This window comes from Podarcis tiliguerta, assembly GCF_965153285.1.
Source record: "Podarcis tiliguerta genome assembly, chromosome: 5".
Classification (NCBI taxonomy): domain Eukaryota; kingdom Metazoa; phylum Chordata; class Lepidosauria; order Squamata; family Lacertidae; genus Podarcis; species Podarcis tiliguerta.
The window spans coordinates 14,517,157-14,532,073 of record NC_139538.1 but is presented as its reverse complement, the minus strand read 5'-3'; the positions used below and the strand labels follow the sequence as shown (position 1 = coordinate 14,532,073).

General features: G+C 43.6%; 1 protein-coding gene across 1 annotated transcript in view; it reads left to right on the top strand.

Annotated features, from left to right (window-relative positions):
• Positions 1-14,351: 14,351 nt before the first annotated feature.
• Positions 14,352-14,917, top strand: part of FNDC3B (fibronectin type III domain containing 3B) — a 285,915-nt gene continuing 285,349 nt past the window's right edge. Inside the window, exon 1 of the mRNA XM_083441945.1 lies at positions 14,352-14,486. The gene's annotated coding sequence lies outside the window, so the exon portion shown is untranslated. The remainder of the gene's footprint in view (positions 14,487-14,917) is intronic.

The window sequence follows — 14,917 nt, the reverse complement described above, 5'->3', positions numbered from 1 at the left end:
GTCATGACTGACTCTGGGGTTGTGGCACTCATCTCACTTTATTGGCCGAGGGAGCCTGCGTACAGCTTCTGGGTCATGTGGCCAGCATGACTAAGCCGCTTCTGGAGAACCAGAGCAGCACACGGAAACGCCGTTTACCTTCCCGCCGGAGCGGTACCTATGCCACAAGGTGCCATAGGAAGGCACTGGACATAGTAAAAGATCCATCGCATCCTGGTCACTGTCTCTTCGAGCTCTTGCCGTCGGGACGGAGATACAGGACGATGAAGACAAGAACGAGCCGTCTTAAGAACAGCTTCTTCTCCAGAGCGATCTCGGCCCTGAATGGGAAGCCCGGACTTTGAAGGTCATCTAATCTCCCTTGCTGTATTTTACTATATTTTTTAATTAGTGTTTTTATGGAGCAGCCAAGTAATTTCGTTGTCCCCGAAGGGGGCAATGACAATAAAGATATTATTATTATTATTATTATTATTATTATTATTATTATTTATCTACTTGCACTTTGACGTGCTTTCAAACTGCTAGGTTGGCAGGAGCAGGGACCGAGCAATGGGAGCTCACCACGTTGTGGGGATTCGAACCGCCGACCTTCTGATCGGCAAGTCCTAGGCTCTGTGGTTTAACCCACAGCGCCACCCGCATCCCTGTTATGCTACATAACTAGCAGGAAATCAACTGGCGCACATTTTGAATATCTGCTAGAAAGGAAGTTGCAACAATAATAATGAAGACTGTATTCACATTAAGCAAATTCAAAAGAAGAATTGTTCTTCAGTTCTGCATGTTTTTGGTTTTGCCTCTTCTCTGTGGCTCTTTCTATTAAGATGTACAGGCCAAGGCTTTTGTTCTGGGTCACACTGCAATATCAATATCAACAATATTCTTCAAAAAAGAAAGAAGAATGTTCCAAAGAACTAGATTTGTCATTTATGCAAATATGGGCACTACCCAAAAGTTGACATTTCTTCAAAGCTAGGTTTCTCCTCTTGTTTTGACTGCAGGACTTGAAAACACACATTTGACATTTCCATAGACATCAAAATAATTTTACCTTCCCTCAGAACTGCCAATGAGGCATCTGATCAAAGATCTGTATTTTAAAATAAGCTTAAAAATATATTTGTAGATGCTTGCTCCAAATGCTTGCTCCAGGCCAGGCAGAATCCAGCTGGCTGAGAGTCTTTTTGTTTATTCTCCTGAACAAGGGCCCCTCATTGATTTGTTGCAGTACCTCAAAGTTGTAAAAAGGAGCAAAAGCTGGGAACAAAAGGTCATACGAATTACAGAATACAATCCAAGCTGCAAAAACATTAATTAGAGTTGGTAAATAGTGCCTCCCATCAAAACATGGTTTAAGGTATCCTGAGAAGGTTAAAAGGCAAAGAGCTAAAAGCAACAACAGCTGCTGCCTGGTGAGGAAGAGAAACTGCTCTGAGCTTGTTTTTGGTCATTTTAGAAACTTGATTTTTAATAAGTTCTTCCCTTCTAAAAATCAATCTATATATATGTACTGACTTTAATGTAACCATACAAAAGAATGTAGAAAGTAAGAGATGTTAGATTCTTATGTTAGATTCTTATTTCATTGATGGTGTGTGAGAAGGTGAACCCAAGACCTCTGTTTATATGACAAAATTTGAAACCATGAGCCATCTGTTTTAGCCATTTGCCCCTGTTGCTAGAAGGGCAGAAGAGCAAAGGGCAGAAGAGCAAAGAGCAAAGGGTAATCTGATAATTAAGATGTCTTGTCAAGGCAAATGTAAGATATTGATAGAAGGAAATATAGCTCTTTGTCTCCCATAAAAGGTAATAGGAAATGGGTGTATCTTTTATGATTGGTTCTAGCAAACAGCCAATAGGAATTTCAACCAGGCTGATTGGACAGAGGCAGCCAAAGGAGGAGTAAGGAGGCTGGGCTGAGGGAATATAAGTGCTGGCCACCAGGGCTGGGGTGGTGCAGAGCTTTTGGTAAATATACCACTGTGCCAATCATTTATTTGTCTGACAAATAAATTATTATTTTAATTTCTCTATTGCTGCGTTGAATATTTCATTCCAGCTAAGCGTTAACCACAAGCAGGGTGCTACACCAGAGCTGTTTTGGCAGATCAGAACACTCCACGTCCACCTTGAATTTCATATCGCAATTCTAAATGTTGAACATATCATCCAGCGAGATCAGCACCACTTTTATGAGACTGGTAATTTTACTCCTTTTTCAGGGAGATGACAAAACTGTTGATGGAAAAATCCAGAGATGCTTAAAAAAAAAACCCTCGCACAATGAAAAGATATTTTTGAACATCTCCAATTGCTTTTTCTGTGTCATACTTGGTGAGTCAGACTTCAAGATAATCTCCGGACAGTTAATTCAGTGATATACTTAAGCTCTGCCCTTCTAGAAAAGGATATTGGCGCTTAGTCAGCCTTTGTTGTTGAAGACTGAAATAGTCTTTAACCTTGGAACAGTTAAATGGCAGGTGGAAGATTCAATTACCCTCCAGATGTACCTCAACCCTGATGCAGAGAATATGCACCCCTGTGAGAATTTGGATAGTTTATAGCTTCAATTACCAGGTTAGCATCTATATTCAGATCTCTTGATATGAAGTAAATCAGCTCACAGTTACATATGGATGTATACATTTCCCGAGGGACACGGGTGGCGCTGTGGGTTAAACCACAGAGCCTAGGACTTGCCAATCAGAAGGTCGGCGGTTCGAATCCCCGCGACGGGGTGAGCTCCCGTTGCTCGGTCCCAGCTCCTGCCAACCTAGCAGTTTGAAAGCACGTCAAAGCGCAAGTAGACAAATAGGTACTGCTCTGGCGGGAAGGTAAATGGTGTTTCCGTGCACTGCTCTGGTTCGCCAGAAGCGGCTTAGTCATGCTGGCCACATGACCCGGAAGTTGTATGCTGGCTCCCTCGGCCGATAAAGCGAGATGAGTGCCGCAACCCCAGAGTCGGACACGACTAGACCTAATGGTCAGGGGTCCCTTTACCTTTACCTATACATTTCCAGAACTCAAGTGAAGCTTTCTCATACTTTTAAAGGTCTCTACCAAAAAGACCAGTGGTCCATCTGGGTCACTATTGTCTATGCCAGTTGCACTGGCTGGGGCCAATGCATGTCATAGTCCAAGACACTTGGCTCACACCAGGTTGGTGACGTCTGGTCTACATTGATTGACAGTGGCTCTGGAAAGTTTCAGAGGGGTGTCTGTCCCTGTCCTACCTGGGAATGCAAGGGAGAGCCAAGAAAAGGAGGACATGGGTATTTTCTTGCACCTGAAGCCTCTTTGGCATAGGTGGTACCAGGAAAGTCATGTGTGGGCACATACCCACCCTAAAAAATAATCAGTTCACTAAATTAAGAATACTGTATAGAATGTCAGAGAAAGAATAGTTTCTGTCTCATGCGTCGATTTCACCCTGCTTTTCTGTTGTTGGACGCACAAAGCAACCTAATAATAATAATAATAATAATAATAATAATAATAATAATAATATTTTATTTATACCCTGCCCTCCCCAGCCAAGACTGAGCTCAGGGCGGCTAACAACCAATAATAAAAACCTACACAATTAAACATTCTGTACATGTTTACCATTGGGTTGACTAAGATTTCCACATCAGGGTATATAGGGTTGTGTCCTAAAGCCACAATACTCATTAAACTCAACTGGGCTTAGTTCTTAGTAGATATGCATAGGATGGCACTATAAAAATAATTGTGAAAACAAAGACAGCCACACAGATTAAAATACTAGATGTGTCATTGTTATTAAAAACTCAAGAGCCAAAGGCTTGCTGAAACAGAACAGTTTTCGGTATGCTAAAGGGACATCTCAGTGTTTAAAGAGGCACAACAGATCTCCAAAGGATGCATTGCATCATCTTGGCACCATCCCCCAAAAGACCCATCAAGGGTACCAGCTTTTGGGAAGACTAATGCAAGAATAAGCTTTACCCCAGCTCCCAACACCTATTTTGCTGTTGTTTCCCTCACCTTTCCCTGCCTCGGATAGCCTCTTCCAATGTTCTGGACTACAGCTCCATCCTTTGTGTGGATGGGCCATGCTGGCTTGGGTTGATTGGAGTTGTAGGCCAAACATTTGGAGAGTCCTATGGCAAGTTCTTAAAGAAATGGGAGTGCCTGATCACCTCATCTGTCTCCTGAGAAATCTCTATGTGGGACAAAAAGCTACAGTTAGAACTGCATAGGGAACAACTGATTGGTTCAAAAGTGGGAAAGGAGTACGACAAGGCTGTATTTTGTCTCCCTGCTTATTTAACTTATATGCAGAATTCATCATGCGAAAGGCTGGGCTGGATGAATCCCAGCCGGAATTAAGATTGCCGGAAGAAATATCAACAACCTCAGATATGCAGATACACAACCTTGATGGCAGAAAGTGAGGAGGAATTAAAGAACCTTTAAATGAGGGTGAAAGAGGAGAGCACAAAAAATAGTTTGAAGCTCAACATCAAAAAAACGAAGATCATGGCCACTGGTCCCATCACCTCCTGGCAAATAGAAGGAGAAGAAATGGAGGCAGTGAGAGATTTTACTTTCTTGGGCTCCATGATCACTGCAGATGGTGACAGCAGTCACGAAATTAAAAGACACCTGCTTCTTGGGAGAAAAGCAATGACAAGCCTAGACAGCATCTTAAAAAGCAGAGACATCACCTTGCCAACAAAGGTCCATATAGCAAAAGCTATGTTTTCCCAGTAGTGATGTATGGAGGTGAGAGCTGGACCATAAAGAAGGCTGATTGCCGAAGAATTGATGCTTTTGAATTATGGTGCTGCAGAAGACTCTTGAGAGTCCCATGGACTGCAAGAAGATCAAACCTCTCCATTCTTAAGGAAATCAGCCCTGAGTGCTCACTGGAAGGACAGATCCTGAAGCTGAGGCTCCAATACTTTGGCCAGCTCATGAGAAGAGAAGACTCCCTGGAAAAGACCCTGATTTTGGGAAAGATTGAGGCCACAAGGAGAAGGGGACGACAGAGGACAAGATGGTTGGATAGTGTTCTTGAAGCTACCAGCATGAGTCTGACCAAACTGCGGGAGGCAGTGGAAGACAGGAGTGCCTCGCGTGCTCTGGTCTATGGGGTCACGAAGAGTCAGACACGACTAAACGACAACAAAGGTTGAAGATACCCAATATAGGAAGATGGGTGGTTTGGGTTCATATAGAGAATGTCAGGAGCTAGCCAGAGTATGAGTTGCGTTTGCAGAATCAAAACTGGGGAAGGCATCTCTTGTCATTGTTAGGTCTGAAATCAGGTCCAGACAGGTAGCAACTGGGATCAGGTCCAGGTGTCTCCTGCAGACAGCTTTCATGTTAGTTGAAAGTAGATTGGCCATCTTTCAGTTTGCTTAAGGCGCTTTCCCTGGAGTAAACAAGACGAAAGTTAATAATCCCCTGGGATGGGGAGAGAGGGGGAGCGCTTACAGTAGATGCAGGAGGGGGGACCACTGTGCAGGTGGATTCTAACAGGATCTCATGCATGCACAGGACAGCTGTTTCCTTAAACGTTCCATTAAAAAAATATTTAAAAACACATGTAGTAAGCGGGGGACGGGGGACGGGACATTAAGCGAAACCTTTTAAAAAAGCAGCATGTGCTTTGTTGCAGAAATCCCATGCGTAGTGATGGAAATGCTTGGAAGGAAAACTGCCCTGGGGTATAAAGCGTTGCTCAACTACTGGATTGTCTGAAAGAACCTGACCAAGACTGAAGGAGGCTTCCAGCTCCACTGAGCTAAAGCTGTTGCACTAACAAACATTCGTAGCCAATGTTTGCAGAAGCCAAGATAATAGTTTCTCTGGAACTATTAATTTCCTTCTTCCTTGATTTTTTGGAGGATTATCAGAATTAAATCTCATAGCTGAGGGACACATTGTAAAGAGCCTGAGAAGTGCTTGTTGTTCCTGCTTTAAGTTTCCTGTAAGTACATAGGCTTGGGCCAATTCTGGCTATTAGTTAACATAACTTGCATTTGTTATCTTTCATAACACACTCTCTCTCTCTGATATTGAAAAGTCCTGCGTGGTTTTAGCCAAAGTGAAGCTTTGCACTGCTAGTGCTGGTAGATAATTTATCAAACTTATTTTATCATGTCTTTCTTTCACTAGCAGAGCTAAAAAAGAAATATAAATTCAGAATGAATTTTTAAAGAACAGGTCAAAAAGCACAGCATGTTACAAGGAACCTTTTTTTAAGCGTCAGGGAAATCAGTAAATTCAATCAATGCTCAAGATAGGCAGATCCTCAAAGGCAGATGTTTGCTATGCAGCTGAAGTTATACAACTGTGGGGCCCGGAGGGCCTCCCAAGGGAGAGCTTGTGCAACAAGGGGATTTTACACCACAGACAAAGACCTAGAAATGTTAAGGACTCATATGCTCATTGTAGTTTGCCTATGGCTAGTGGAACTGAGCTCCATTTTCCATTGTCTCCGACTCTTCCTTCACTTGCGGAAGCCTCAGGCTGCAAACTTGCACAAATGTGAGCTGCATTCAGATGTGGGGTTTGTAGTGTTCGTTTTCCTGGTTGTAATGCTATTTGTTGTTGTTGTTTAGTCGTGTCCGACTCTTCGTGACCCCATGGACCAGAGCACGCTAGGCACTCCTGTCTTCCACTGCCTCCCGCAGTTTGGTCAAACTCATGCTGGTAGCTTTGAGAACACTGTCCAACCATCTCGTCCTCTTTCATCCCCTTCTCCTTGTGCCCTCCATCTTTCCCAACATCAGAGTCTTTTCCAGGGAGTCTTCTCTTCTCATGAGGTGGCCAAAGTATTGGAGCCTCAGCTTCAGGATCTGTCCTTCCAGTGATCACTCAGGACTGATTTCCTTCAGAATGGATCGGTTTGATCTTCTTGCAGCCCATGGGACTCTCAAGAGTCTCCTCTAGCACCATAATTCAAAAGCATCAATTCTTCGGCGATCAGCCTTCTTTTACACTGCAGAACAGAAGCGCGCCCTTCTCTATCATCCATCCAGGCAAGCAAAAGGCACATAATAGTTTGAACTGTGCCAGGGATTGAACCTGGAACCTTTTTGCATGCAAAGCAGATGTTCTTCCATGGAGCAGCAGCCCTTGTCTATCCAAGCTCTCCCTGATTTGCAATGTTCTTTCGGACTCTTTTGCATTGCGGCAGGGAAGCAACAACTGGCAGTGTGAGGCTTCTGGTGCCTCTTGTTCCGGGATTCTGGAACCTGATTCCTAGTGTGTCCTGTGAGCAGCTGCACCAGGTCTCAAGAACTGGCCACAAGCCCCAAATATGTCCAGTTGTGGCAGAAAAAGAGCATTAAAAAAATAAAATAAAATAAACGCATCTGTTCTCTTACAGAGACAGAAGGCCAAATCTGATGTTTTGGGAAGTTTTTAATGTTTGAAGTTGTATTCTGTTTAATATTCTGTTGGGAGCCGCCGAGAGTGACTGGGGAAATATATTGAAATAATGAAGGATGGCTGAATTAGAATTGTGTATCTTCTTTATTTGTGGAATTTATTCCTCACCCATTAGCCAAAAAGCCTTTCAGAATGACTTACAAAAAACAGTGTTAAAATGGTCCCTGCCTTCAAGCTCAAAGGCATTTCCTTAGTTTTAATTATGCACTGTGTGAAACAATATTTTCACTTGTTCCGAGTCTTCCAATATTCAGCTTCATTAGAGGTTCCCAGATTCCAATATTATGAGAGAGGGAGGAAAACCTTTTTCTTTCTACATCTCTGTCATGTTCCTTCCTTGTTGCTGAGGCGTGCAGTCTTCCAGCACTGATGCAAAAATATGTCAAAGAGGGGAAAGCAGAGCATAAAGTCACCTAAAGTCAAAAGCTGGCTCTTCTTTGGAAATAATAATAATAATAATAATTTATTACTTATACCCCGCCCATGTCCAGACTTTAACATTCAAAAATGTTACTTGCAGAAACTTTTAGTTATAGATGAATTAAAACATAATATTTACAGCCACATGCTTCTCCAAGCATGGGCTTGCAGTCTCTTCTTCTAACTTCCAAACAACTGTATTTTCCTCTATTTCCAGAGCTCAGCGCTCAGCCTTCTATATCTCAGATAGGTCATGCCTTACAGCTCCTATGAGAAATTCCAACCTTTACCTTCTCCTGCATCTTTGCTCTCTTTCTTTCAAGCAGAGAAGAAGCACTCCAACGCTCTATTCAACTTAGCAGTGTTCACAGTGGATTCTAAATTGAAGCCATCTTGCTTCACATTAAATGGAGCCACTAAATACTTCCCATGTGAACACGGTTAGCCAATCACATGAGAACTACCAGAGAACTCTCTAGAATTCAGTTACCAGCCAATCAAATTTAAACACACTGTACAGTGGAACCTCGGTTGTCAAAAGTAATCTGTTGCGGAAGACCGTTTGACTTCCAAAACGTTCGACAACCGAGGTGCAATGCAAAATCCATTGAAAAAATGGAGAAACGCGCCTTGGAAGCCGTTTGACTTCCAAAGTGTGTTTGAAAACAGAAGCATTTACTACTGAGTTGTTGGCGTTCGAAAGCCGAAACGTTCGACTTCTGAAGTATTCAACAACCGAAGTGCCACTGTTATGACTACAAGCATTTCCAGTTTCAGTGAATTAAATTATTATACTTAACAGAGGAAATGTGATATGAATGCATTTCTACCTTCTCCTGACCAGGCAGAGTCAATGACTTTTAACAGGGAGAAATGTAAAGTATTGCACTTGGGCAAAAAAAATGAGAGGCACAAATACAAGATGGGTGACACTTGGCTTGAGAGCAGTACGTGTGAAAAGGATCTAGGAGTCTTGGTTGACCACAAACTTGACATGAGCCAACAGTGTGACGCGGCAGCTAAAAAAGCCAATGCAATTCTTGGCTGCATCAATAGGAGTATAGCGTCTAGATCAAGGGAAGTAATAGTGCCACTGTATTCTGCTCTGGTCAGACCTCACCTGGAGTACTGTGTCCAGTTCTGGGCACCACAGTTCAAGAAGGACACTGACAAACTGGAACGTGTCCAGAGGAGGGCAACCAAAATGGTCAAAGGCCTGGAAACGATGCCTTATGAGGAACGGCTAAGGGAGCTGGGCATGTTTAGCCTGGAGAAGAGGAGGTTAAGGGGTGATATGATAGCCATGTTCAAATATGTAAAAGGATGTCACATAGAGGAGGGAGAAAGGTTGTTTTCTGCTGCTCCAGAGAAGCAGACACGGAGCAATGGATCCAAACTACAAGAAAGAAGATTCCACCTAAACATTAGGAAGAACTTCCGGACAGTAAGAGCTGTTCGACAGTGGAATTTGCTGCCAAGGAGTGTGGTGGAGTCTCCTTCTTTGGAGGTCTTTAAGCAGAGGCTTGACAACCATATGTCAGGAGTGCTCTGATGGTGTTTCCTGCTTGGCAGGGGGTTGGACTCGATGGCCCTTGTGGTCTCTTCCAACTCTATGTTTCTATGTTTCTATGATTCTATGACTCTGAGCCTCCTTCCATATGTTAACGGGAGGAGATTTGTAGATATCTGAATATCAATCCCCACCCCAAATTGCAGTGTTACTATTGTTTGCTGTTGATTCGGTTTAATTTAATGCTTATGTTGAACTGACCCATTAAACCCTCAGTGCATGTAACCCTCTATACACCCTTGTCTTGAGCAGGATCTAACCTGCCCTGGATCTACAAGGACCCTCTAAACAAATGCAATGTTAGAAATATCTTTCAGGGCAGGATATATTGCAATTTGTATCTTCGCTCTGTAAGGTTTTAGCTGTGCTCAGGAGACATTAATGAACTTGGCAAATTATTAGGGATGGGGGAAACGAGCAGTGTCCTCCTTTAATGTCTGGATTAAGCACAGATGTTTCCCAGTAACAGGGATAAAGTTTCACTGCGGACACTTCAAACTAGGAATAATTTGTTCCCCTACTATGTTTCTTGACTGATACAGCGCTGTAAATTGCATTGAATTGCCGTGCAAATTATTGGAGTGGTTTATGGCTTGTGTGACGTTTGTTGCTTGAAGATTATTTGCATGTGATTATTACATGTATTTTTGGACTGCTTCTTTATGATCCCAAACTAATCCCGGATTCCTGAACTGTATTGCTGAGGAACAGTTTGCCATCAGAATTTAGGCATGCTAGCTAGAGCAGCCTTTCCTAATCTGGTGGCTTCCAAATATTTTGCAGTCCCAGCCAACATGGCAGATGTTTTGGGCCATACTGCCCATTGGCTAACAGGATGTGCAGTTGAAACATCTGGAAAGTATCAGGTTGCGGAAGGATGAGCTAAAGGAAAGTGCAGTTATATGTCTGGTTTGGTCATAGAGTTACCTTACCATTTGCTGCCTTTTCATGACATCCAAAATAGGCTGCTTGAGGCAGCTGCTGTGCTCTGGCTAATGGTAGGGATGGCTCTTTATTCCACCTTTCTATGCAGCCAAAACATTGTGGATAGAAATTCTGCAGATGACTATCTTGCAACCGTTTTTTGACTTTTCTCCTAGCATAAAGCAAGGTCTTAGAATGGTTGACATGTTGTCCCCCCCCCCCCATATTTTGACTACCACATATTTTGGGGAACAGTGTGTGTGTGTTATTGGTTTGTGAGGGTTCTTTCTTTGTATTCTGTGTTTTTATATTGTATTTTTACATTGTGAAGTGCTCTGAGATCTGTGGATGAAGGATGGTATACAAATTTAATAAATAAATAAAAATCTCCCCCCCCCCCTCTTGTGAGCTGCCTTTTACATTTGTCAATCACCTGAGGTAATTCTAACAACAAATGATTGACAGGTGTTCCTGCCGACTTGTCAGTGTTGGAGCAAGTGGAGCAAGGGGGGAAATAAAGATCTTGCCCATTGGCCCCGGAAGGTCCCGCCCCACCCCCGTCTTATAGGCTGATTCACCATAGCTCAGCTGGTTAGAGAACAGTGCTGTTAATGCCAAGGTTGCAGGTTTGATCCCTGTATGGGATGGCTGCATATTCCTGCATTTCAGGGGGTTATACTAGATAATCCTTCCATTCCATTTCAACAATTCTGTGACACTATGATAATGAAAAACAATATTATTTATTCTCCCCATTTTGCAGATGGAAGAGTTGAGGTCGCATTGTGAGTTCAGGACAGAGATGAGATCTGAACTGTGTATTCCTTGTCTCACATCTAAAGGGCTCCTCGTCCCCCAAACACTTTTGTTTTGTTGTTCTTCCAGATATCGTGTCTCTCCCGTATGCCATTTTCTTAGTGATCGTTGTAGGGGACTGTAAGACTGTTCTGAGTGTCTAGAACAGGCTTCCTCAACCTCGGCCCCCCAGATGTTTTGAGGCTACAATTCCCATTATCCCTGACCACTGGTCCTGCTAGCTGGGGATCATGGGAGTTGTAGGCCAAAAACATCTGGAGGGCTGAGTTTGAGGAAGCCTGATCTAGACATTCTGTCTGAATTATGCAGTTATTGTGAGGGGTGTCAGGTGTGGGTTTGGAGGGATACAAACCAATGCAAGCAGAGTGGCCATCTTTCTTCCTGGGTGAGTGCTCCGGTGCGCCTAACACAAGGGTGGACAACCATTGTCACTCCAAGGGCCACATTCTCTTCTGAGCAACCTTCCAGGGGCCACATCAACAGTGGGCAGAGCAAATAATGTGAATCTTACCTTTGTTTCTTCACACTCAGTCATTCCTCTCTATCCTCTATCCAGGCAAATTAAGAAGTGTGATCAGAGATCGCATAGGACAAGTTCTAGCCTGGCAAGAACACCCTAGGAGGCTTCAAATCAGGGCTAGTGAGGGGGTGCCCTGGGAAGAGTTTCGAGGCCCAGAGAGAGAGGCCTGGCCTCTGTACCTCAGGTTCTCCATCTCTGATCTAACAGCAAGCAAGAATTCAGCATCTTCATACCAGGAAAAAAAGCCTTGACCTAATAAATACCTTATACCTGTGAAAGACGTAAGACTACAGCTGAAATAAATATATTTAAGTAATTCCTGAGCAAGAGAAAGGACAGAGGAGATACATTTGCCTATGTGGGGAATGAGTGCATTAAAAATGGCCAGAACTTCAGGGGGACATGTTTGGATAAAATTATATTGGAACCGTTGTTTAAAATTAGCAGAGGTTGTTAAGCTTCTCTGTAGTTTGCATCTCGTCGCCTTCCCTCTCGAATGAATTTCTAACGGCAAAGAAAAGACGAATGGAGAAAGTCGCAGAGTGCCGGAGGGGAAACGGTGAGGATATAAATGCCTAATTATGAATTTCCTGAATGTACAATATTACCAGGAGCAACTGGGTAAGATTAGTATTATAGTTTTCATCTCCAGCTGTTTCATGGAAACAAAGCTGGAGGGAAAAATATGACTAGGCTGTGGTGAGCACACTTCTGGAAACCTGCGTTTATATTTAACCAGGCAAGCAATTGTCGTTTATTTCTGCTGTGACGTGATGTGCACGCTCCTAGTTTGTCCCTTATGGGATCCTGTAGAGAGTCAGTACGGAATGTGGAAATTATGCTGGTGGAAGCTGTTCTAAATGAAGCCCTTTCCTGTCCCTAAAAAGGCTCATAGCATTCTTACGCCAAGATCCTATACTTCTGATGGGGAAGGTTGCCTGAACTTAAATCTTCTGTGCAGAGAAGCCAAAAGCAAATCTATAGTGTTAAAGGAATGTGGCCTGCATGTGGTCAGAACAGAATTAAAATAAAGATTTGCTAGGCACAAAAACCTGAGGTTTCAATATCGCCAGCTATGCTAACTTGTTCACAGACCGGTCAGAATTGCTGGTTGTTACAGAATTGCTACACAACATGGCGGATCTTTCCATTCCAAGGCACAGAAGCCGACCAGTTGACTCTTGCCTTGATGCCAATGACTAGTGTTGCCGGGTCGGGAACATCCCAGACCATGAGATTTCTGGGCCCAAACCTGAGGCCTAGGAATGGCCCCTGGTGGTGATGTGCAAGGCGAGCAGGAGAGGTCCCTGCCCCAAAGAGATTGCAGCCTTAACATTCAGCATGGGTGTTATGTACTGAAGTTCTCACCCTGGGCCAGCAGGGCGATACTGTAGATAGTTATACCGAGATAAGGCGTTAGTTACAATCGTAATGGTTTCTTTATATACAGCACTACACGTAATGGTTCAATTAGGCACAAAAGCATATCGGTTACATTTCACATACTTAGACCAACAGTGATACATGTCCAACAACATAGTCCTTTAAATAAGTTGGGCGCTTGGAAACTCTGCCAGACTTACCACAGACTCAGACCACTGCCGTGCCTGACATTCCGCCAACTCCACTTGCAGAGATTCCACCCACAGCAGCGGATCCAGGGGACTTGGTTTCCACGCCACCTAGGGTCGCACCACAGCCTCAGCAAGAATTGTGTGGCTCCCCGGACTTGGCTACCAGTCCCCGGCGGTCTGGCAGAGTTTCCAAGCGCCCAGCTTATTTAAAGGACTATGTTGTTGGACATGTATCACTGTTGGTCTAAGTATGTGAAATGTAACCGATATGCTTTTGTGCCTAATTGAACCATTACGTGTAGTGCTGTATAAGGAAACCATTACGATTGTAACTAACGCCTTATCTTGGTGGGGAGGGGCGTTATGTACTGAAGTTCTCACCCTGGGCCAGCAGGGGGATACTGTAGATAGTTATGCAAATGAAGGATTGAAAGTGACGTTCAGTGATTGGCTAGTTACAGAAAATGGTTATTGTTGCATTCTAGTGGAGCTCTATATAAGCAGGCTGACTGAGCTCCTCAGTTCAGTTCTGTTCCAGCTTACAAATAAAGAGCTGCTTTGGAAGAATCGCTGTGTCGTCTGATATGTTCGCCCACAACTTAACAATGAGGAAAGTGAGGGCAGGACGAAACAGGGGAAGAGCATGCAGCTATTTCACCTGTAAACCCTTCAATAATAAATTCAGAAAGTACAGGTGTCTCAAAATGACTATTTCAGTCACCTCATTAAATAAGCTGCTAATTCCTTCCTCTATCTTGTATAGTATATTTGCTATCTATTTGTCTAGTACAATTTGTTCTCTCTCTCTCTCTCTCTCTCTCTGTGTGTGTGTGTGTGTGTGTGTGTGTTGTGGATGTGTGTTGCTAGGGAGAACTAATAAATGTAATTGGCCACCAGCATAAAAAGAAATGGAGGGGGGGTGCTTTAAAAGCAATGACAGGAATGAAGGCAGTTTCATTGCAGGGCTTATTTGATTTTTGCTGGATATTGAAGTGTTGTTGAGTTAGATGTTGCATTTACCCATCCAATGAGTCTTTTTCTTTTCCAGCCAAGGCTCAAGGCTGATTCATACCGTTCTTTCCGTGTCCTACCTCTGCAGGGCTTAGTCACCATGACAATTTTGGATTCCACTGCAAGATATTCGTCATCTGGAGTCTGTGCACTCCATCTAGTCACGTCTACCTTTTGCTCAACTTCACCACTGCTGGGATGCACTGGAAATGGACTCGATAAGGTAATAGAGTGCTTTTAGGATGATTCTGTATATATTTTTACATGTGCAGGCCTTTTCAATGTGTTTAATGGGCCTTGCTTCTTACGGTGGCAGCCTTAAAAATGCTTAGTGTTGTATTCTGGTCCGGTGTCCGATGTTACAGATAAAGCCGCAAGGCTGGAAGCTCATAGGCAGCTCCAAGTCAGCAACTTGCTCTGGCAAAGTTTGGGAGCAGACTGATGCCTTTTCAGCTTATGTTTCTACACCACTTCCTCCAGGCTCCACCCCCCTGAGAGAACTTCTGTGCCTTAAAGGGCCAGCTCAGGCCTGACGACAGCATTCCTACTCTGTTCTATAGCCTGATATGCTCCCTCCGCCAGGGGACTGCTGACATGCAGTGGGAGGCATCTGTTTCTTCGGGGGGAGATGTCTGGGAAGGTCCTCTGGGGTGT